General features: G+C 37.3%; 1 protein-coding gene across 7 annotated transcripts in view; it reads left to right on the plus strand.

Annotated features, from left to right (window-relative positions):
* The window catches only part of DAAM (disheveled-associated activator of morphogenesis-like protein), a 1,051,518-nt gene that overhangs the window by 390,893 nt on the left and 636,733 nt on the right, over positions 1-23,892 (plus strand). For 5 of the 7 annotated variants that reach the window (XM_069834114.1, XM_069834117.1, XM_069834115.1 and 2 more), the window contains exon 3: positions 4,974-5,026. The exons of the other annotated variants lie outside the window; for them this stretch is intronic. The gene's annotated coding sequence lies outside the window, so the exon portion shown is untranslated. The remainder of the gene's footprint in view (positions 1-4,973; positions 5,027-23,892) is intronic. 7 annotated transcript variants of the gene reach the window in all.

Here is a 23,892-nt window from a genome sequence, read left to right on the forward strand (position 1 = left end):
AATATATGGAAATTAACGAAAATATGTACTAAACTCTAAAATATGGAAAAATATGGAAAATAAAAGTAGGATTTTTCAACCCTACACATTGTGAAACATAAAGATAATGCAAAATATAAATTATATTAGCTTTATAAGTAAATATGTATTTACATATAAATCCTTTCCCTGGTTATCATATACATTCCTTTTTCCTCTTTTGAATATTGTGATAACATGGACATCATACAAGCTCTCAGGAAGTCTTCTTCTTTTCCAACATTTATTTAAGAAATTCAATAGTCTTTTTCTAATTTCCTTCCGCCATATTTGAGCAATTCTGTGTTAATCCTGTCCGGTTCTAAGTGAAATACAAAATAGTCTCAAGCGTAAATTTGTGGAGAGGAAAAAGGAGGTGTAGGATGAGGAAAATAACAAAAAGAGAATGAAGAGTTGCGCATGGTAAGAAAGAAAAGAAAAAGGCGAAGTGGATAATAATGACAAAAGTGAAGAAGAGGCTTAATTAAGAAGTATAAAGAGAAAGTATTGTGATAGTGCAAAAACACGTTTTTAGCTTGTCTTATACTGAAAATGTAGTTTTAGGACATACCGTATATTTATATTGTCTGTCTATTTACAGTGATTATTCCCAAAATTAATGTGCAATTTCTGTAAGTTCATAATGCATACGAAGTGTAATATTTTAAAAAATCTTAATAGCACTTCAATTGAAACCACAAAGCATACTTGGCAGGTTAATGAAAATCATGATTCCTTTATGTAGAACAAATCAACAAAGTGGAAAATGAAGTGGGATTATTGCGGTATTAGGACTATTATTTTTACTAATGTCAAATATATGATTTGCGTTTAATTTCCATTGCCTTATTTAAAACAGAAAAATTGTCACAAAGAACTATACGATATATGTATGTACAGGCAACAAAAGGGTTGCTCTTGCTTAAAGGATCGTGGATCGTTCTTTCTATCGGCGAAAAATACCTCTTGTTAAACGTAAGCAACTTCAACAGAAGGAATAACTTTTACAAATTCTTACAGTGTTGTCGCAGTACTACTAGTTATTTGGCAAGGAAATAACATAATGTTTAGGATCTCATTATAAACCACTAATATAGTTTATTGAAACGATTAAAAAAAATAATGAATGAATATGTCATGTGAATTTGTGTAAAATTAATTTTACATTATTTAGTCCTAATTGTTTTATACTCGTAAACCGTACAATTAATACATAAAATCAATCGGATATCCCACATTTTGGTATTGTAAGAATGCCTTTGTGTGCAGTCCAGCGAAGTATAGCATATAATTTGGCTTCGCAATAAAATTATATCGTTTGAACGCATGTCCTAAAACAAGGCTATGGCAATATGAAAAAGACGCTGAATTGCTGCGAAACAGTCGACATTCATGAAAAAAATGTTTCTTTTTGAGACGTCGATTTTATATCAGAAGTTGTGTGGGTTAAGTAAAGAAATAGGTTTGGAAGTAAATCCCGAAAAGACAAAGTATATGATTATGTCTCGTGACGAGAATATTGTACGAAATGGAAATATAAAAATTTGAAATTTATCCTTTGAAGAGGTGGAAAAATTGAAATACCTGGGAGCAACAGTAACAAATATAAATGGTACTAGGGAGAAAATTAAACACAGAATAAATATGAGAAATGCCTGTTATTATTCGGTTGTGAAGCTTTTTATCATCCAGTTTGCTGTCAAAAAATCTGAAAGTTAGAATTTTTAAAACAGTTACATTACCGGTTGTTCTTTATGGTTGTGAAAGTTGAACTCTCGCTTTGACAGAGGAACATAGGTTAAGGGTGTTTGAGAATAAGGTTCTTAGGAAAATATCTGGGGCTAAGAGGGATGAAGTTATAGGAGAATGAAGAAAGTTACACAACACAGAACTGCACGCATTGTATTCTTCACCTAACATATTTAGGAACATTAAATCGAGACGTTTGAGATGGGCAGGGCATGTAGCATGTATGGGTCAATCCAGAAATGCATATTAGAGTGTTAGTTGGGAGGCCGGAGGCAAAAAGACCTTAGGAGAGGCCGAGACGTAGATGGGAAGATAATATTAAAATGTATTTGAGGGAGATGGGATATGATGGTAGAGACTGGATTAATCTTGCTCAGGATATGGACCAATGGCAGGCTTATGCGAGAGCGGCAATGAACCTCCGGGTTCCTTAAAAGCCAGTAAGTAAGTAAATAAGCTGTGTGGATTATGTTTTAGCTTGTATTATTGTGGAAAGATTTTGGAATTTTTCAAGACGGGATTGTTTTATTACTTATCTTAAGAATAAACGATTTCAACCGAAATATTTTAGTAAAAAATCATATATGTGATATTTAATTCTACAGAAATACATAAAGGCTAATGTAATGTAATGCAATGCAACGTATTGTATGTACGTAATACCCTAGATCATATATGTAACAGATAACTCATCGCTACGTTAAAATCGGCAGCACTTTGAAGAGAACAACCGCCAGGATCGCCACCCGTCCGCCGTAAACGAACACGAGAAGGCAGCATAGTCGCTAATGCAATTCAAATGGGTATTATGACGTGACTCCTTATGTAACAACTAGATGGCAGCGTAGTAAACCTGACAAAAGTTGTTAACCTCAAAACCTATAAGCCTGACATATGTTACATATATGATCTAGGGTAATACATAGAGTTTTTCATACCTTTGTTGATGTTTTCGTTTTACTATTTTCTGTGGCATTTTTATCTTTGGGTATCAGCCTAGATCATATATGTAACAGCCTAGATCATATATGTAACATATAACTCCTCGCTACGTTAAAATCGGCAGCACTTTGAAGAGAACAACCGCCAGGATCGCCACACGTCCGCCGTAAACGAACACGAGATGGCAGCACAGTCGCTAATGCAATTCAAATGGGAATTATGACGTGACTCCTTATGTAACCATTAGATGGCAGCGTAGTAAACCTGACAAAAGTTGTTAACCTCAAAACCTATAAGCCTGACATATGTTACATATATGATCTAGGGTAATACATAGAGTTTTTCATACCTTTGTTGATGTTTTCGTTTTACTATTTTCTGTGGCATTTTTATCTTTGGGTATCAGCCTAGATCATATATGTAACAGCCTAGATCTTATATGTAACAGATAACTCCTCGCTACGTTAAAATCGGCAGCACTTTGAAGAGAACAACCGCCAGGATCGCCACCCGTCCGCCGTAAACGAACACGAGATGGCAGCACAGTCGCTAATGCAATTCAAATGGGAATTATGACGTGACTCCTTATGTAACCATTAGATGGCAGCGTAGTAAACCTGACAAAAGTTGTTAACCTCAAAACCTATAAGCCTGACATATGTTACATATATGATCTAGGGTAATACATAGAGTTTTTCATACCTTTGTTGATGTTTTCGTTTTACTATTTTCTGTGGCATTTTTATCTTTGGGTATCAGCCTAGATCATATATGTAACAGCCTAGATCTTATATGTAACAGATAACTCCTCGCTACGTTAAAATCGGCAGCACTTTGAAGAGAACAACCGCCAGGATCGCCACCCGTCCGCCGTAAACGAACACGAGATGGCAGCACAGTCGCTAATGCAATTCAAATGGGAATTATGACGTGACTCCTTATGTAACCATTAGATGGCAGCGTAGTAAACCTGACAAAAGTTGTTAACCTCAAAACCTATATGCCTGACATATGTTACATATATGATCTAGGATAATACATAGAGTTTTTCATACCTTTGCTGATGTTTTCGTTTTACTATTTTCTGTGGCATTTTTATCTTTGGGTATCAGCCTAGATCATATATGTAACAGCCTAGATCATATATGTAACATATAACTCCTCGCTACGTTAAAATCGGCAGCACTTTGAAGAGAACAACCGCCAGGATCGCCACCCGTCCGCCGTAAACGAACACGAGATGGCAGCACAGTCGCTAATGCAATTCAAATGGGAATTATGACGTGACTCCTTATGTAACAACTAGATGGCAGCGTAGTAAACCTGACAAAAGTTGTTAACCTCAAAACCTATAAGCCTGACATATGTTACATATATGATCTAGGGTAATACATAGAGTTTTTCATACCTTTGTTGATGTTTTCGTTTTACTATTTTCTGTGGCATTTTTATCTTTGGGTATCAGCCTAGATCATATATGTAACAGATATGTCGGGCTTATAGGCTTTGAGGTTAACAACTTTCGTCAGGTTTACTACGCTGCCATCTAGTTGTTACATAAGGATTCACGTCATAATTCCCATTTGAATTGCATTAGCGACTGCGCTGCCATCTCGTGTTCGTTTACGGCGGACAGGTGGCGATCCTGGCGGTTGTTCTCTTCAAAGTGCTGCCGATTTTAACGTAGCGAGGAATTATCTTTTACATATATGATCTAGGGTATCAATCGATCACGTTGTGAATCCCCATTGGCATGAATCATAACGATGATACGCTTCCATCGAAATCGGTGGTTCTCAAAGAATGTGTCGCGATATTATTATTATTATTATTATTATTATTATTATTATTATTATTATTATTATTATTATTAAAATGAAAAAGGGTAAACATATACAAAACAGGCACAAGTAGGTTATTTATGCTTAAATATTTTAATAATGTTGTTGTTAATCTTAGAGAACTATAAAATTGTAATACAAATTACAGTAGTTCAGTTGGTCAGTAAATGCATCATTTTAATAATTCAATGAGAAATATGTGTTCGTTTTCTTTCATACGTGAATAAATCGCACATACAAATACCCATGAATCTCGATCTACAGAAAGAAGTTGCTCTCGTTTTTTATTTTTAGTGCAGAAAATCCCTGTTCTGACAAGTAGAATGTTGAAAATTGCAGTAGATAGGACATGTTCTGATAACACTGAAAACTATTTTTTGTTAATATCCAAAACTGAAGTAGTGTTGTTTTCTTTAATTTCAGCTGCGAAGTTCAATCTGCCTGAAGTTCGGATAAGTCTTCCCTCTCTCCTAATGGTAGGTAATGTTGTTCAGTAGTAATTGCGAAGGGATTGCAGGACTCAGTCTCATTCAGTTAGATTGATAGAGGGAAAAAATTGTTGCGGTTTATCCTCCAAAACCGTAAGATGTTGTAAAATCAAACTGGAAGTAATCTCCGGATCCAGGCGTCGGAACCTGCGCACCAAAATTTGCTACCTGGATTTCGGTCATATAGGAACTGCGCACCAAAATTTTCTACCTGGATTTCGGTCATATAGGAACTGCGCACCAAAATTTGCTACCTGGATTTCGGTCATATAGGAACTGCGCACCAAAATTTTCTACATGGATTTCGGTCATATAGGAACTGCGCACCAAAATTTGCTACCTGGATTTCGGTCATATAGGAACTGCGCACCAAAATTTGCTACCTGGATTTCTGTCATATAGGAACTGCGCACCAAAATTTGCTACCTGGATTTTGGTCATATAGGAACTGCGCACAAAAATTTGCTACCTGGATTTTGGTCATATAGGAACTGCGCACCAAAATTTGCTACCTGGATTTCGGTCATATAGGAACTGCGCACCAAAATTTTCTACCTGGATTTCGGTCATATAGGAACTGCGCACCAAAATTTGCTACCTGGATTTCGGTCATATAGGAACTGCGCACCAAAATTTGCTACCTGGGTTTCGGTCATATAGGAACTGCGCACCAAAATTTGCTACCTGGATTACGGTCATATAGGAACTGCGCAGCAAAATTTGCTACCTGGATTTTAGTCATATAGGAACTGCGCACCAAAATTTGCTACCTGGATTTCGGTCATATAGGAACTGCGCACCAAAATTTGCTACCTGGATTTCGGTCATATAGGAACTGCGCATCAAAATTTTCTACCTGGATTTCGTTCATATAGGAACTGCGCACCAAAATTAGCTACCTGGATTTCGGTCATATAGGAACTGCGGACCAAAATTTGCTACCTGGATTTTGGTCATATAGGAACTGCGCACCAAAATTTGCTACCTGGATTTCGGTCATATAGGAACTGCGCACCAAAATTTGCTACGTGGATTTTGGTCATATAGGAACTGCGCACCAAAATTTGCTACCTGGATTTCGGTCATATAGGAACTGCGCATCAAAATTTGCTACCTGGATTTCGGTCATATAGGAACTGAGCTCCAAAATTTGCTACCTGGATTTCGGTCATATAGGAACTGCGCACCAAAATTTGCTACCTGGATTTCGGTCATATAGGAACTGCGCACCAAAATTTGCTACCTGGATTTCGGTCATATATATAACTGCGCACCAAAATTTGTTACCTGGGTTTCGGTCATATAGGAACTGCGCACCAAAATTTGCTACGTGGATTTCGGTCATATAGGAACTGCGCACCAAAATTTGCTACCTGGATTTCGGTCATATAGGAACTGCGCACCAAAATTTTCTACCTGGATTTCGGTCATATAGGAACTGCGCACCAAAATTTGCTACCTGGATTTTGGTCATATAGGAACTGCGTACCAAAATTTGCTACCTTGATTTCGGTCATATAGGAACTGCGCACCAAAATTTGCTACCTGGATTTTGGTCATATAGGAACTGCGCATCAAAATTTTCTACCTGGATTTCGGTCATATAGGAACTGCGCACCAAAATTAGCTACCTGGATTTCGGTCATATAGCAACTGCGCACCAAAATTTTCTACCTGGATTTCGGTCATATAGGAACTGCGCACCAAAATTTGCTACGTGGATTTCGGTCATATAGGAACTGCGCACCAAAATTTGCTACCTGGATTTCGGTCATATAGGAACTGCGCATCAAAATTTGCTACCTGGATTTCGGTCATATAGGAACTGCGCACCAAAATTTGCTACCTGGATTTCGGTCATATAGGAACTGCGCACCAAAATTTGCTATCTGGATTTCGGTCATATAGGAACTGCGCACCAAAATTTGCTATCTGGATTTCGGTCATATAGGAACTGCACACCAAAATTTTCTACCTGGATTACGGTCTTAAGGAAACTGCACACCAAATTGTTTTTGCCTGTTTGAGGATACTACACATAGTTTTAATTTATCAAAGTGTTTTAATTTTGTTCGAAATGGAGCGTTTGCTTACATCTGAAAGTGAACGGGGAATTTAGTGCTGGTATATGAGGATTGTAAATTTTATAAAGCCAAGGAATTGGAAAACTTCACTCCATCTAATGTAGTAATAGACTTTGAACTAGCTATACATGCTGCTGTGGTGAAACTTGGGAATACGTTACTCTTATACTTATAGGTTGACCCTTGCATCTTGTGCAAGCATAGTGGCGTAAAATACAGTGTGTAGGACTGGCGAAGGAATACAAAGAAGACAGTGAGATAGGACAGTGGCTCAGGATGGTTTTTGAATCCAGAGGAAGTCGGGGACTTCTTAGTCATGGACAGTGGTGGCTCGTGGGTATTGAATTAAGGGGGGCTGCATACAAAAATAAACCAAGCAACTTATCTTATTTAAAGATTAGTTCCAAGCGCCTTATCTTGTAGGTTGCAAACTTTCGAACCATCTTCTTATTAAAATCCGGTATGTCGTTTATCATAATCTTTACAATGGAAAACATAGCTAATGTGGACACTTCTCTCATCGTATTTCTAAGATAGGATTTTACTCTTTTCAAATACGAAAAGCAACGTTCTGGTTCGGAAGTTGTCATTGGTATGGTGATAGCTATGCGTAGTAGTTTCACAACTTCTGAAAATGAGGCCTGCAAGTTCTCAGATAGAAGAAACCGCAAGAGCGTCACTGATATTTCTGAATTCTTGTGTCTGTTACAACACAGTGAGTTCCGTTTTTAGTTTGTCTTTATCGAACATTGGAAAAAGCTTCACACATACATTTATGTCATTTTCAGGAAATTAGCGTTTGTAGCATTCAAATTTTTCTTGACACAGAAGAGAAGATAATCTCAGATCTATGAACTGGAATCGGGTGTTAGCTTATGTGATAATGAGGTCACACACTTCCTTGGCTGCCGCAACCCTTGTCTGAATCCCTTCTACCATACGACGCTTTTTAGGTTTTCATTTTCACAGATCTCGCTGCTCAACTGTGCATTGCCCCGTGCTTGCCTCATTTATCGTGATGTTGTTAGATGTTTCAGATTCCATTATGGTTTGAAAACATTCTAGCAATGGCTCCTTCTTCTCATGAACGACATTTACTGTTCTTATTTTAAAACTCCATCTTGTTGCCCTAGCTGATGGAATTGTCTTTGAAATATTAATTTAATACAGACTGTGTGGAGATCGAGAGAAGAAAGCAGGGATACTGGATAAATTAGCAAACAATATGCGAGCCTTTGTATTTTGTTTAGCGGCTCTTTCCATTATGAGATTCAATTGATGGGCACTTAATTTCACATTTCTCTTGAATTGTTAAGATACTGAACTGAATAGACTGTAAATATTGCACAGAATTAAACAGTGTTGCACTTGTTATACTCACAACATTAAAGAAAATGTATTTAAAACTGCGCGCTACTGACAAACTGCTGCAAATTTTGCAGCGCCTGGAAACTCTGGATTCACGGCAAGGGGTAGCAGGGTGAGGGGTAAAACTAACGCACAAACCTTCCGAGACGAGACTGGCAGCTCCAGGGGAGGAAGTGGCTTCACCATGTAGTCCTTGTTTCTGGTTTCGCTCTGGCAGCACCAGGGGAGGAAGTGACTTCACTAACGATTGCGTGCATGTCAATGAGAGCGAAATTTTATAAAACAATTCGAGCCGCTAAATAGAGACTATATAATAAATGTATTTCACAGCATAAAACGAGACAAGAGCCACAAATGTCTGGGGATGCTGCAGCTCGGCAGCCCATCTTCGAAAGCCGCCCCTGGTCGTGGAACTGATTGAAGTGAAACCGATAGATACCAGACTTGAGAAATTTGCAGATTATTTACTAGAAACGTACATCTCTGAAGATGCAATTTTCCCTCCTACTGTATGGGCTGCTATGATTGCATCGACCTCTCGCAGAACAAATGGCTGTGAATCATTTCACAAACATTTTAATGTTAGTTTTTACAGTAGTCATCCTTCATTGTATAAATTTGTGAATCAACTTTTGGACATACAAATTGAGACTTATATTAAACTGCAAAGCAATGAAGGAAGAAAGTAAGCGAAGTTTCAATGTAAGTCAGCCAAATGTGAAAGAAACATATTTTGTAAATTGTGGAGTTTCCGGGTAGGATTAGTAAAACCCTTGTGAATCAGTGTGCAGTATCCGGATAGGATTAGTGGGTCCCTCGAAAAGCGGTGTGCAGTTTCCGCCTACTCTCCGGAGTAGTATAAGCTAAGGAGAAAACATTTCAAGGTCACTGCTTTCGACTGTCTTAAGGGGACACTCAACTATATTTTGGAACCTTTTTTCCTATTTGACGAATCTTTTTCAAATTTGGAGAAAAAGTTTAATATACACATGGAAAGTAACATGCAAAATCTCAGCTCATTAGATCCAATACTTTTCAAAATAAAAAAAATATTTCAATTTTTAATCAATCATTAATTGAAATATCACTTTTAATGATCATTTTTTATTTTTTGGCTTTGTGCATTTTACTGTGACTTCTCAATGAATAGGGGAAGAATTCTGGATATTGATTTAGTTCTGTCATGTAAATTAGTGTAGAAATTTAATTTTTCATTTCTATTACACTTTTTCTCCAATTTTTAAGTTGAGTGTCCCCTTAACAAGTTCAGTGCATTCTTAAGAAATACAAAATATGGAAGTAAAAGGTTGAAAGCTTCAAATGTAGCTGTCATACAGTTGTAGATGTCTAATCTTAAGACTCAGGTTTGTCTGTGGAAAATATTGGTAATAATTAATTCTTCGGCCATAAAATGTGGAATATGGAGCCTAATGGACTCGGTTGTTTTGATGGTTAACTACATTAAAAGTATAGCAGTAGAAACAGAACTTCTCAAAGTCATGTGTCAGAAAGCAGGTATCATTGTCTCCAGTACACGCGAACATGACATGCTGTGTGTCTGTGCGACAATGGATTTTTCGTCCTTCTACTCCTTCAGCATCAAAAATCGCACTACATCTCGCTGTTGTTCTTTACTTGCCTCCATTAGTGATGTTGGACGAACACACGTATCTGTAACGTCACTTCCAGCACAATAAACGAACGACTATAGTCTGTGCATTTCGAACTGGTGGTTCAAGGTCAAGCAGTGGACTGGATTTGCCACGTGGACCATTCTCCTCAACTGAAGTCAGCTGGGACAACCGGGATTACCAGTGCTTCAATTCACAGTTCAATGTCTCGTGCGTGGTTTGTACTTTTGTACGTTTGTACGTGACCTTGATCCGCCAATTCGAAATGCACAGATTATAGTGTGTAAGCAGAGGTTTAAACTGTGCTTTCGCGAGTCGCCACCAGATGTCAGTTTAGCAATCAAATTCCAGTGGTACCAACTTTCCCGCCGTGAGATATACGCATGATGACCCGTTTTCACTCGACTGCCCTCTCATATTAATATTGATTTAATTTAATTTAAATGTTGTAACAATGAAACACTCTAATAAATACAGTAGAGCATCATTAACACGAATTCCAAGGGTGTTCATCTACTCGAAGTACTGAACAAATCTCTCTTACTGTGCTCCAACCACGAGAAAGTCTCTGCCGGATGAGACGAAGGAGGGTAATGCTGTGAATGAATGTTGATGTCATAAGGTCACATACGTGGGTACTCTTATCTCTATTGGCTAGCTCTCACAGCACAAACCAAAACATTGATACAGACATATTGATACTACCCTAGTTACAAAATTAGATCACAGTTAATCTCCTGGGGTGCTATTCATAGACATTTCGCTAGCCCGGGCTACGAGCGTGCTATATCATATCATATCGCTGACACTGGTTTATGAATACGAAAAACGTTAGTTCCCTGGTCATCCACCGAAAGCCCGCGCTAAGAATGTCTATGTCAAATCACATTCTAGTTCGTGGAATTGTTTGTTGAACACATGTCAGGTTGCGCAACTTCACCTTAACCCATGACATATAGTAAATATTGTAACTATGCTGTTGTAAAATTGAAAATTAATATGTAATGTATTTATTATTATTATTATTATTATTATTATTATTATTATTATTATTATTATTATTGTCAGTTATCAATATCATCATTGCTATCTCTGTTTTCTTTCTTTTCGTTGTATTAGCTCGATGAGAGCACTATAATGTACTTTTGACTCTGTTGACCCTCTATAGGGCTTTAACTTAATTTGTATCATTTTCATCAGTGTTTGTATTTCTTTTTTGTATTTATATGTGCTATCTGGTAGGATGGAAGAGAAGGCCTTATGGCCTTAATCCTGTCAGATTAAATAAATTATTATTATTATTATTATTATTATTATTATTATTATTATGAATATGGCCCCTGGTCTTTTAATCTCTTCATACAGGAAATAACATATGCACGAGAGCGCATGGTTTTTAAACTGGCGTTATAACGGTAATATTATTTATCTACTTCGTTCCAATAGATGACGCAATAGTAAGCACATTTCTTTCACGGTTGATCTCCTGGTTGGAGAACAGTACGTTTGCCGCTCTTGGGAAATGTAAAGTTGGATAGGAATAATTTATACTTCTAAGGGTAGTTGTTCTTTCCTGTATTCTGCATCACAATTTTGGAGAAGTGAAAGATTCTGAAGCAAACACGCTTCTGACTACGGTTTATATTTTCTCCTTTTAATTCTGTGGGCCTAAAAAAATCCTTCAATTCATGGCAAGAATAAAAAAAGTCGATTCTCTCCGTTCATTACATAAACCGTAGTTGTATTTATTCCTATTTCTGTACATCATATTTGGATTACGTGTATATTGCAAGGACTTCAAGCCTCGTCTCCAAAGAGAACGTGTGGCGTAGCTTCTGCTTGCTCGGGAAGTGATAGGTCTTTTAGAAGATCAAGATCGTTATTAATAAGTTTCCTACATAATTATCTGATATTCATCGAGATTCCCCCACTCATATAGTTTTTATCTTTCAGAAGTTGAGGAATCAACGTATACATTTTCCCAGTTCCTCTCTCGACATATGTGTAACACGCACCCGAGTGTTTTTTTCTATTTCACTTAAAATAACAACATTAAATAGTAACCACAGATGTTTCATTAAAAATGTTATAAACATAATTATAAATATCTGTAAACATATATGACATTCTGAATCTATGTAGGAAAAGAACAATGCGAATTTAGTGTAAGTAAAATACTGGGGTTCACTTTCGTCTTCATCAAGAACGACTGAAAACTTCTTTCTTCAAAGATGAATCCTTGACTATTTACCGCCGCGATACAGCGCGAAGTACCGAGGAGGTATAAGTTAATACCGATTTTGATAATATCGCGCTCTTCGGAATTCGCGCCAGCGTGGGAGCTTCCATTTACCGAAATGTATTTAGATATCGTCACAGTCACGAAGCTTGAGTTTTGAGGGTGCTAGGAACAATAGACTGTGCCGGTACTATTTTGCATTGTCTGTAATGAGGTGATATTAGCGATCCTAGTGGTGAGCAACTATCTAATGTATGCATATTTACTACATATTGAGCTTCGTCACTGTATATGCTAGACTGTGATATCGTCCTGTACCGTCCCGAACTCAATATCGCATCTTTTTGTTGGGGAAGCCTTTGTTGGCATCAGAGACAATTCTTTGCACGATAGGTAGGCCTACTGCTCAACAAGAGAATAATCTAAATGGCTTAGAGCAGTGGCGGCTCCTGCATATTTCTTAAGAGGAGGAAAGAAGTTAACAGCGCAAAATGACACCTTCTTGAGAGAAACATGCTACAAATTAGCCTACATGCATACATGTAAGACCAGGTAGTGTTAGGGTTGGCCTTCTCTTTTGTATAGCAATAATCTGTTCTTGTAAACTGAGTTTCCTAAATTGTCCAGAATATGTTTTCACTTCCATTCATTGTTGGATAATTGCACAAATTAACAATTACAAAGAAATTCACAACCTCGCAGCATTTTTCGCGCACACTACAGCATCACACGTGTTGGAGGAAGAGACTAGCTACTAACACGTAATCGGAACTGTTATACGGAAGTGGAAATGGGAAATAATCTGTTAGGAAAGCGAGAACACTCTACCCACCCATGTGGTCTGTGTTGCCACATGTACATTTTACAGGTTCAGTATCACATCCTTTTGAAGAATGTTAGTTCTTGTAATGCCATACTATCATTATTGTTCAAAGCTGCAGGTGACTGATTAATTTTTTTATGTTAAAAATAATGTAGTTTGGAGTACCTGTTTTCAATTTCAAATATTTATACAAAATTTACAACTTTGCTGTTGTCCTGTCTAGTAGACAATGAATGAAAGTGAATTTCAGGGGCCAAAAAGATCTGCGATACTAACGTAGAACTACTTCCTCTTTGTTTTATATAAATCTAACTTCAACTTTCATATATCCTCGAAAGTTTCAAACCATAAATAGTAGTTTATATAAAGTACAATGAATAATATATTTTGTTTTATAATTAAAAAAAAAAATTGTATGGTGTCTTTCATAGCTTTGCGTTCAAACTGTTTTTATTGTGCATCCTCCTAGATGTGTTATAGTTTGGTTGAATGCAGCAACGTTAGATGGCAGCGGTAGCGAGCTTGCAGCATGACCAGTCGGTTTCTATTTCCCGCCCATGCGCTGATTCAGAGGAGGATCTCCTCCCTCTCCGTTCATTTACTTGCTTTAAAACTCTGCTTCTTTCTCTCGCCGCTAGTGCGCTGTTGTCTATGTGTGTTAACTGCAGTAAAGGAGGAATGGATTGACATTCCTCCACACAAACAATCTCGCATCTTTCTCACAGTTTTCTAGCAGCACATGATTGCGCGTCGTTTAAAACTCGATCAACCGAGGTTTTCTTATAGCTGTGAACTTAAAAATTATCGAATCTTCCTCGAATTTCAAGGCATATATTTCATTTGGTATTTACTTTCAAAAGAAGAAAAAATGTGAGGAGGACGTTCCTCCCTGCCCTCCCCCGAGAAACCGCCACTGGCTTAGAGCTATGTAGCTTAATAATTTGACATTGTGACTTATGTCTGTCGATTAATCAAGTAGAAGTGCAAATTTTTTATTGTAATTTTATTTTTTTATTGCTGTTTGTTTCTGAAAGTTGGAGGACATATCTTTTACGCGTCGAGCAAAGGTGACTGTGGTCAGAACATAACAAGCAAACGGCGAATGACAATATGTCAAATGCCTGAACATTAATAATAATAATAATAATAATAATAATAATAATAATAATAATAATAATAAATGTATTTTTGTTACCTACCTCTCGTTAGCCTCTCCTATCACAGACGAAACAATTTTCTTACAAGCAGGTGAAGTCAAAGATTCTGCTAATGTGTGTGGCTGCATTTTACTGGCAATTATTTAAGCTACTTCATAGGTCGCTACTCAAGCCTTCTCAGTAATGGCTGTTGGGATGCGTTCATTGTAATTTATTCAGTGAATGCTCAGGGAATGAAATCATTTTTCCGATAGATTAAAGTGCACCAGATCATTTCAGATTAATTTTACAGTTGGTATTCAAGAAATGCTTGACGTTGCAGTAAGCTAATTGCCCTCTTTCCTATGCACAGCTCACGTTTACCTACTGCTTCACGATATTTTTTGTTACAACAGTTTTCTGAAGAGAAGTTGCAAGAATGAATACGCATGTGCAGAGTGAAATACTTAGAAGTATGTAAAAGTTTGAAGAAAGATGTTAAATTCTGGTTTATGTTGTTTGCTAATGCTGCGAGTTCCAGCGAAGTGCGAGAATAGAGTGGTTCTCCAGATATAAAGCAATGAATTCCTGCAGGCTTCCTAGATGGAATGCAGTTCCATTTACGGAGAGCAAACTATTTTAATCAGAAACAAAATAATAGCATTGCATTACACAATATGGTAACAATATACAGACAGGTGGACCGCTTTATAATTAATAGGAAATATTTAAGTTACATCTGCGTCATTCATGCGCACAGTAAGTGAGATGAATAATAATGAGTGCTCTAATGGTCTCTGTGATGTACATTAGCGTGCAAATTAATCCGAACAATGTAATTACTTATGCAAAAACACTCAAACGGGATAAAAAAAAAGGATCTAAGGCATACCTCAGTAATCTATGTGGCCTCCCTTGTTCCTAATAACAGCTCTGAGACGATTTGGCATGGATTCCACTAATTTCCCACAAATATTCTTCATTTCTTCATCGGAAACCATACACCAATGAGGGCAGAAATCATCTTCTCCTTTGTAGAAGAATCCATTTTTTGCTTTCTTCTTTTGCAAATTGACCACAAGTTCTCAATGGGGTTGATGTCGGGTGAGTTGCCTGGCCAGGGGAGTACCTGAATACTCTTCTTGTTGAAGAATTCTGTAGTTTTTCGAGACGTATGGCATGGTGCCAGGTCTTGTTGGAACACACCTCTGCCATCCGGAAATGATTTTTGCAGCTGGGGTACGATTCTGGTTTCCAATAAGTGAATATATTTGTCAGAATTCATCATTCCCTTGATAGGTATTAATGCTCCAGGCCCTTCATGTGTAAAACAACCCCAAAACATTACTTTAGGGGGGTATTTGGGTGCATGTTGGAGATGAGCTGCTGCTACTTTTTCGGATCCTTTCCGCACGTAAGAAACACGGTGGCCGTGGATCTCGAAATGAGACTCATCGGAAAAAAGTACATTCTTCCAGTCATTCACTTCCATTGTTGATGTAATTTTGCTCACATTAAGCGTTTTTTGCACATAACAGGGGTTAGCAGTTGCTTCTTAATAGGCTTACGAGCCCTTCGTCCAGCTTCCAAAAGCCTACGCCGCACTGTTGTGACGTGAATATTCGCCCCAGTGGTAGCCATTAACTCGCGGGTTAAGTCGACAGCAGTTAGTCTAGGATTTAATTTACTTTTCCTGACAATTAAACGATCATCTGCAGGTGAAGTCTTCTTTTTCCGGCCACAGTTTCCTTTTTTCTGGGGCGTGTTGGATACAGTCTCCCTGTATCGTTTTATGATCGAATTAACAGTAGCCAAACCGATGTGACATTCTGCCTCTGTATCATAGAAGAATGCTCTGCTAATGTTATAATTTAAACCGTTTTCGTGGAGTTGTATCCATTTGTGAAGACGACAGAATGTACACAGGATTGCAGTATTAAATCTTCAACACAACTGAAATGCTTATAAGTACAAAACGACAGGCAAAATGTCACATATTATAAAAAAAATAATGACAGACCTTCAACAATGGAATTACACGTAGTACTACAGATGTCAATTAAAGCGGTGTGAGCAGCTGTGAGGCCAACAATGACAGAAAATGTAAAAATATGTCGTGTTAGGATTAATTTGCACGTTACTGTAGTGTACATACATTGAACCGACCAAACGAAGCTTTGATTAACCCGTACTTGTTACAAAAATAGTTCCATTTCCGTGCAGGAATTCTGCATTACCATATGATGAAGGATGGGTGGAACGGAGAAAAATTCTCTCCGGCACCGGGACTCAAACCCGGGTTTTCAGCTCTACGTGCTGATACTTTATCCACTAAGCCACACCGGATTCCAGTTCCGATGCCTGATTGAGTCCTCTCAGTTCAAGTTCCATCTCTTAGTTTCCTTTATTGGCCAACCCTCATGCACCGTGTCACAGGTGTGTGACAGTGGCACAATGCCCAACAATGTACAGAGGTGCACTCATTACGAGTGACTAAGTGGCCGGGATCCAACGGGATGAGCGCCGTTTTAAATCACTATGGGCCGATTGTATAAACCATTTAATCTTAGATCAGAGGTTAAATTGATCCTCGTTCTAGCTGAACTTGGAATTTTGTGTTGTATAAAGTCTAATATGAGATTAATTTGTCTCAAACTAAAGTCAACTTTGACTGAAGAAATTTCTCCGATTAAGTTAGATAATCCAAGTTGAGTTATTTCTTTTCTGATTGAAATATACGAGTGACAGATTGTGCAAATAAAATATCCATTATTATTATTGTTATTATTATTATTATTATTATTATTATTATTATTATTAATAGATATGGTAGGTACATTTATATATATATTTTTTTCATTTTTTTTGCCTTAATACACAAACATTCTTATATTTTATAAGGCTCTATCGTGTTCAGCAGTATCAAATAAAATAACCTGATTGAGTGATATAGAAGGCCATACGGCCTTAACTCTGCTAGATTAAATAAATTATTATTATTATTATTATTATAACAACTATTAATTATTAATGGATATAATAGGTACATTCATAACTTTTCAATTAACTGAATTACTGAACAAAAATTCCCGTTTTATAAAGCTTTATTATGTTTAGCAGTATCAAATAATATAACATGATGATAATTTGGAGAACAGTCAATCTTCTTCTTATTGTCCGCCATTATTTACAATGCACAAAACAAACCAGTGTCTCCAACAGAGTCTGCGGAAAGTCGCCAAAAAGTAGTTGTAAAATCGCTATATTTCTCATTATCAACAAAGAAAAATTAAATTTTGTCACTATTGGGTGCTAAAAAGGTCGCTAAATCCCTTTTTAAGCAATATAAAAATTAAAAGAAAATGTCGTTGAAAAAGAGTTAAAGTCGCTAAATTGGCAACACTGAACCAACCTGTACAACATGGCCCGCGCATCACATACTTCACCTGTTTATGCGATGTTGCCAAGTCCTTTTCACGTGAACTTAAGATTGCATTTGAACCAAGGTAATTTGATCGCAGAAAAGTTTTATACAATAGAAGAAGTGTCTGAACTTGGTTCTCTTTCCGATCTTCGATCAAAGTTGATCTTTAGTCAGGGAGTTTTGTACAATTGGGCCTTAGTCAGTTAAAGTGTGGTTATACCTTTCAGTTTTCTTGCCTGAGATTGGATTTATTTTGTTTGTTGGTTATCCATCTTCTGTCAGGAAAGTGGAATGGGAATGAAAGTGTGAGTGCTGGGACGTTTGTGCCATGTGAGTTTTATAGTTTTTGTATTATAATTTTGGTTAAAGCGAACATGTTTATATGAAAGTTGGTTTCCTATTGAATGCTGGCTCTATATATATTTTTTGGTTCCTTTCAAGACAACCCGATAGATTTCCTCCTGATTCATTTCATTCCACACGACGCAGTCGATTCACGGACGTGTCGACTGAGTGAACATTAAGATGGACTTACTCTTAATTTTTTTTAAATCGCTGGACTTTTTTCAAATTTTTATAGTATTCATTCTAACTAGAGCTGAGGACGTAGCGAGTAGAACTGTTGAGTTACTCGGTTCTACCGGTTTATGTGCTTGGCACCCGAGCACCGAAGTTACTCGGTTAACCGTAGCCGTTACACGTCAGTTCAAACGTTCAAACAGAGTTCACGTATTTTACTTAATTCTAGCAGACATCAACGTAGGTACTGTTGTATTTAAATATTTTCTGCTGCAGGACAAATTATTTCCTTATCCCCAAGGCGGGCTGAAAGGCCTCTAGCATTGAAGAGGAGTTCATCCTATTATATGACCTGTCAAGTGGGCCTAATGAACACTGACAGTCTGACCATATTACTGTAAATAATAATAATAATAATAATAATAATAATAATAATAATATTTATGGGAGTATAAGGGTACAGTACATCAGTTATTCATAGATTTCAAAAAGGCATATGACTCGGTTAAGAGGGAAGTATTATATGATATTCTTATTGAATTTGGTATTCCCAAGAAACTAGTTCGACTAATTAAAATGTGTCTCAGTGAAACATACAGCAGAGTCCGTATATGTCAGTTTCTATCTGATGCTTTTCCAATTCACTGCGGGCTAAAGCAGGGAGATGCACTATCACCTTTACTTTTTAACTTCGCGCTAGAATATGCCATTAGGAAAGTTCAGGATAACAGGTAGGGTTTGGAATTGAACGGTTTACATCAGCTTCTTGTCTATGCGGATGACGTGAATATGTTAGGAGAAAATACACAAACGATTAGGGAAAGCACGGAAATTTTACTTGAAGCAAGTAGAGCGATCGGTTTGGAAGTAAATCCCGAAAAGACTAAGTATATGATTATGTCTCGTGACCAGAATATTGTACGAAATGGAAATATAAAAATTGGAGATTTATCCTTCGAAGAGGTGGAAAAATTAAAATATCTTGGAGCAACAGTAACAAATATAAATGACACTCGGGAGGAAATTAAACACAGAATAAATATGGGAAATGCGTGTTATTATTCGGTTGAGAAGCTCTTATCATCCAGTCTGCTGTCCAAAAATCTGAAAGTTAGAATTTATAAAACAGTTATATTACCGGTTCTTCTGTATGGTTGTGAAACTTGGACTCTCACTCTGAGAGAGGAACACAGGTTCAGGGTGTTTGAGAATAAGGTGCTTAGGAAAATATTTGGGGCTAAGCTGGATGAAGTTACAGGAGAATGGAGAAAGTTACACAACACAGAACTGCACGCATTGTATTCTTCACCTGACATAATTAGGAACATTAAAGCCAGACGTTTGAGATGGGCAGGGCATGTAGCACGTACGGGCGAATCCAGAAATGCATATAGAGTGTTAGTTGGTAGACCGGAGGGAAAAAGACCTTTAGGGAGGCCGAGACGTAGATGGGAGGATAATATTAAAATGGATTTGAGGGAGGTGGGGTATGATGATAGAGACTGGATTAATCTTGCACAGGATAGGGACCGCTGGCGGGCTTATGTGAGGGCGGCAAAGAACCTTCGGGTTCCTTAAACGCCATTTGTAAGTAAGTATTATTATTATTATTATTATTATTATCGTCATCATATTAGAGTGTTTCATTAATATTGAAATGAAATGAAATAGCCTATTAGTGTCCCTTAGAAGGGCTAAGGCCTCCTGCAAGAGGGAAAGCTCTGGCTCCGTTTTGCTCACGTGTGGAGCTAGTCCACGTGGGCGGAGTTGTGCACTACTCATTGACAATTATGACTAAATATTAACACTTTGTCACTTAATTATAACTAAGATATTCAACACTTTTGTCATTTAGGATTGAACTCAATGCTGTTAGTCTGTTCTGCACGTTAGTTATCACATTAGAATATTCAGGCTTTGTCATTCAGGTGATTTCAGTTTCTACTCATTGGTCTACGTTTAATTCGCACTAAATTAATATATTAGGATATGTATCACTTTGTCCTTGGGATGCGTTGTCTCTACTCAACTAGCTGTCGTCCTAGCTCCTTCCATCCTCTCCTACATTGTGCTACTCTGCTCCAGTGTGCTCCGATCTGCTGCCTGAAGGAGTCAGCCCATCTGACTCTCGGCCTTCCCGGTCTTCTCTTTCCTTGGTAAGGGTCCCAAGTAGTTGTTATTTGCGCCCATCTATTGCCCTGCATTAAAATATGTTAAAAAAGGAAGTGCATTATATTTTTCTTCTATTTGTGTTTATTGGATTTGTGTTACCTCATCAGTCATCATTTTAGTTGTATTTACTTCTACGAATTATGTTACCTAATTACTTTAATTTATCAATAATATTATTCTTCACCAAAGATAACATGGTTGTATTGGAGGCTAGTAATGTTATAAAATAAATAACATTATGTTCTTCAGGTTAAGCTTCCAACGTTTTATTGATTATTTTATCCACTTTCCGTAATAGTAAATAATTCTGTGTGTTACTTTTAAGTGTTTTAGGCAGCGCTTCATGGAGCCCGTTTCTTTCTATCTTATTTTTTACTTAGCTGCAGCGTCTAACGCTTACCTAACATGTTAATTTATTACCTGTTAGTATTATAAATTATTTTATCAATTTTATTTCGTCTGTCATATATAACAACACTGAAAGTTAAATAGACTTTTCATACAAAATAACTCCGTAAATAGTTGTAATCACGCAAATGGAATTTGCAACCGCCACTTCGCAATGAAGAGAAGCTCTTTTTTCTCGTCAATTGGCATAGCGAAAGCGCTTTACTACAACGATTTTAAAATACGCTTCGTTTCACTTTCAAAGTACGTTCTAAAATCGACTCAATCTATCTAAATTTTAAATCTGCCGCCACAAATTTGTACTCGGTACTGTACTCGGTTCAACCGAGTAATGACGTCACAGTAACTGCTCCGAACCGAACCGCTCCGTCCCCAGCCCTAATTCTAACTACTTACAAGAAAGATGGAACTCAATGCTTATCCCACTACTGATTCACTGTTATCGTACCATGTTATCGCCTCTAAATAGCATCTTCAGTTAACTGCCAGTTAAAGAGTTAAAAACTTGATTTTGACAGAAAACAGCGAGGTTTGTGCTGCACAAAACTGTGGGGGAAAATTTTTCAGTAAGTCGATTTATTTAATCGTAAACCTATCTTATACTATTGCTACAAATGATCGTTTCTTCGTAGTTGAAAGGACGCTTTGATTAAATAATTCAACGTAGTCTTCAAAGTAAGCGGCCTGTCTTACTGCTAACAGAAGCAATGTGGCAGAAAATACGATCGTGTGAAAACTCATCTGGCGAGGATGGAGATCACAAGCGTGGCGACGGCGACGGAGCGACAGCATCAGCTGGAAAGGTGCGAGACCTGCGCGCTCTATAAATAGACGGTTTTGTTGTTACTTTCGTTCTTGGTAGCGCCATATGCAGTCTTCCTTTCTTGGAATGCATCTCGTCGTGTCTTCGGCTAATGAGTCTTCGTTGCCTGGACGACACATCGGTTTCTCAAACTGCTAAATATAGTTGACACGAAAGCTTTCTTCGTACAGAGGCAGGCAAGCAGTCTCCTTGTGGTTTTCCAATCCTCTGTCGTGAAGTTACAATGATGTTATTTTCAGTACACCTATGACAGTGGGACGGATTGCGATTCTAGCCGGAACAAAATCTAATGTTGATAAATTTTTTTCGAGTCGTTGAAAATAGCAAGATGAAGGTAAATTATTATGACATTTGATGAAATATATGCATGAGAATTATTATTTTAGTATAGGACCCCTATTTGTTAAAAAAAAATCATACAATAATAGAAATTGCATACAACTTATGCGAATAAAAAATTAAAGTAACAGAAATTATTTCACACACTACTATGAAGAGAAAATTAATATATGTAGTAAATTTTATGACTCATGTTTAGAAATCTGAAGCGTCTGTTGTATCTCAGAAGTGTCGGACCCGCTAGCGTACTGTCGTCCTCATCTTGGGGTTGCAGTTGAGCAGTGCTGTTGTTGGCACTCGCAGCTGGTACTTGTAGCAGTTTAATTACCTCAACTGACATTTTTGATTTTCTTGGACTTGGACGTCGATTGATCTGGGATATGATGGGATCAGGAGTTACTAACAACATGTGCAGGACATCTTCTAAGTTTCTCTCACGAGAACACTTCCTAGCGTGATCCAACCTGTACTTTCGTAAATCTTTGTATCTTCCCTCTTGAGCATCTTCAGATAACATCCCAATAGGAAGTATCGCAGTTTCTGCTTTTTCGTCCATTTATCAGTATTTTATGCACGCTGGATGGCATGTAGTACCATGGATATAACTGTGCATATAATTGGGTTGTATCATTAGTGTACTTCTCAAAAGCCTCAATATACATTGATTATCCACATGAAATTGTGCATAAAATTACAGCAAATCTGTGAACGAGGTCTTACTAATGCCCGTAATATTGGCTGTAAGTTGTGGGTTTTCAAAAAACCGAAGTGCAGAATCGCCATCATTTGATGTCCCAGGCCCACCAGATTTCGGCTTGTGAATAAGAAACCCTAATTGAGAGCGTAATCTAGAAATAATGTCCTCTTTTCTGGCTGCAAAAATATCTTTGTTGTTGTCTCTGACATGCCAAGAACAATGTTTTTTAAGAAAATAATCCTCTTTACAGTGGCACTGCATCCAACGTCTGTTAAAATTACTTCGAATATTCTTCAAAAATATTACGAATGCACTTATCACTATTAGAATCACATGTTTCAATACATAATTTATTCAAAACATATCTATATAGTTCATCTAAGTCGCCACTTCTATTGGCAAGTATTGGAAATAGATTACAGCGCGAAATCACCGGTAGCGGTTCCGAGTCTGAAAAAAAATTAACCACATGCACAGCGGGCAGTAGGAGCAAATGAAACTAGGTTAGTCTTAAAGTGCACACTTAAACCTACATTCTGACATAAAAAAATGTGACTCTGTTTGACTCTCCTATTATAAGTCAACGTTTACTTTGATAAATAGTTTTAAAAAATCGCATTTGCCGCTCTTAAGTTAACATTACGTTTCTAAAAATTCAAAGTTGTTATGAACATAAAATTTATATAATAATTATCTACCAACCTTGTTCTTCATTTTCTATTTCAGAATCACAAAAAGTTTCACTCCCAGATCACAGAAAACAAGTTTGCTTCTTACACGGTTTCAGCGTGGCTGAGCAATAAAACTAGTTACGGAGGGGAATCCTCGTCAACATCATTGTTTGACGTCCGCATGTTTAGTGTCAAAGCTTCTCTCTCATAGATAAGTATTCTGTGATTCATTAGCAACAACTTGAGATAGGACACGCATAGAAATGAGAACATGTGAAAATTGATTTTGTTCCGGCTAGAATCGCGATCTGTCCCACTGTGCACACATGACAGTTCCCGGCCAACAAAGCTGTAAGGGCTGGGTTGCGCGTTCTTTATCATTTTTGTTTTTGGACAGTTAGTGCAGTAATTTTGGAAGTAAACATTATCTAGCAAACAGTAGTCTGTATTCGGTGTTGTATCTTTCCCAGCTTATTTTTCTACTTTCTTCTCATTCTCTCCATTTCATGTTTCATCACTA

This window comes from Periplaneta americana, chromosome 8 (assembly GCF_040183065.1).
Source record: "Periplaneta americana isolate PAMFEO1 chromosome 8, P.americana_PAMFEO1_priV1, whole genome shotgun sequence".
Taxonomy (NCBI): Eukaryota; Metazoa; Arthropoda; class Insecta; order Blattodea; family Blattidae; genus Periplaneta; species Periplaneta americana.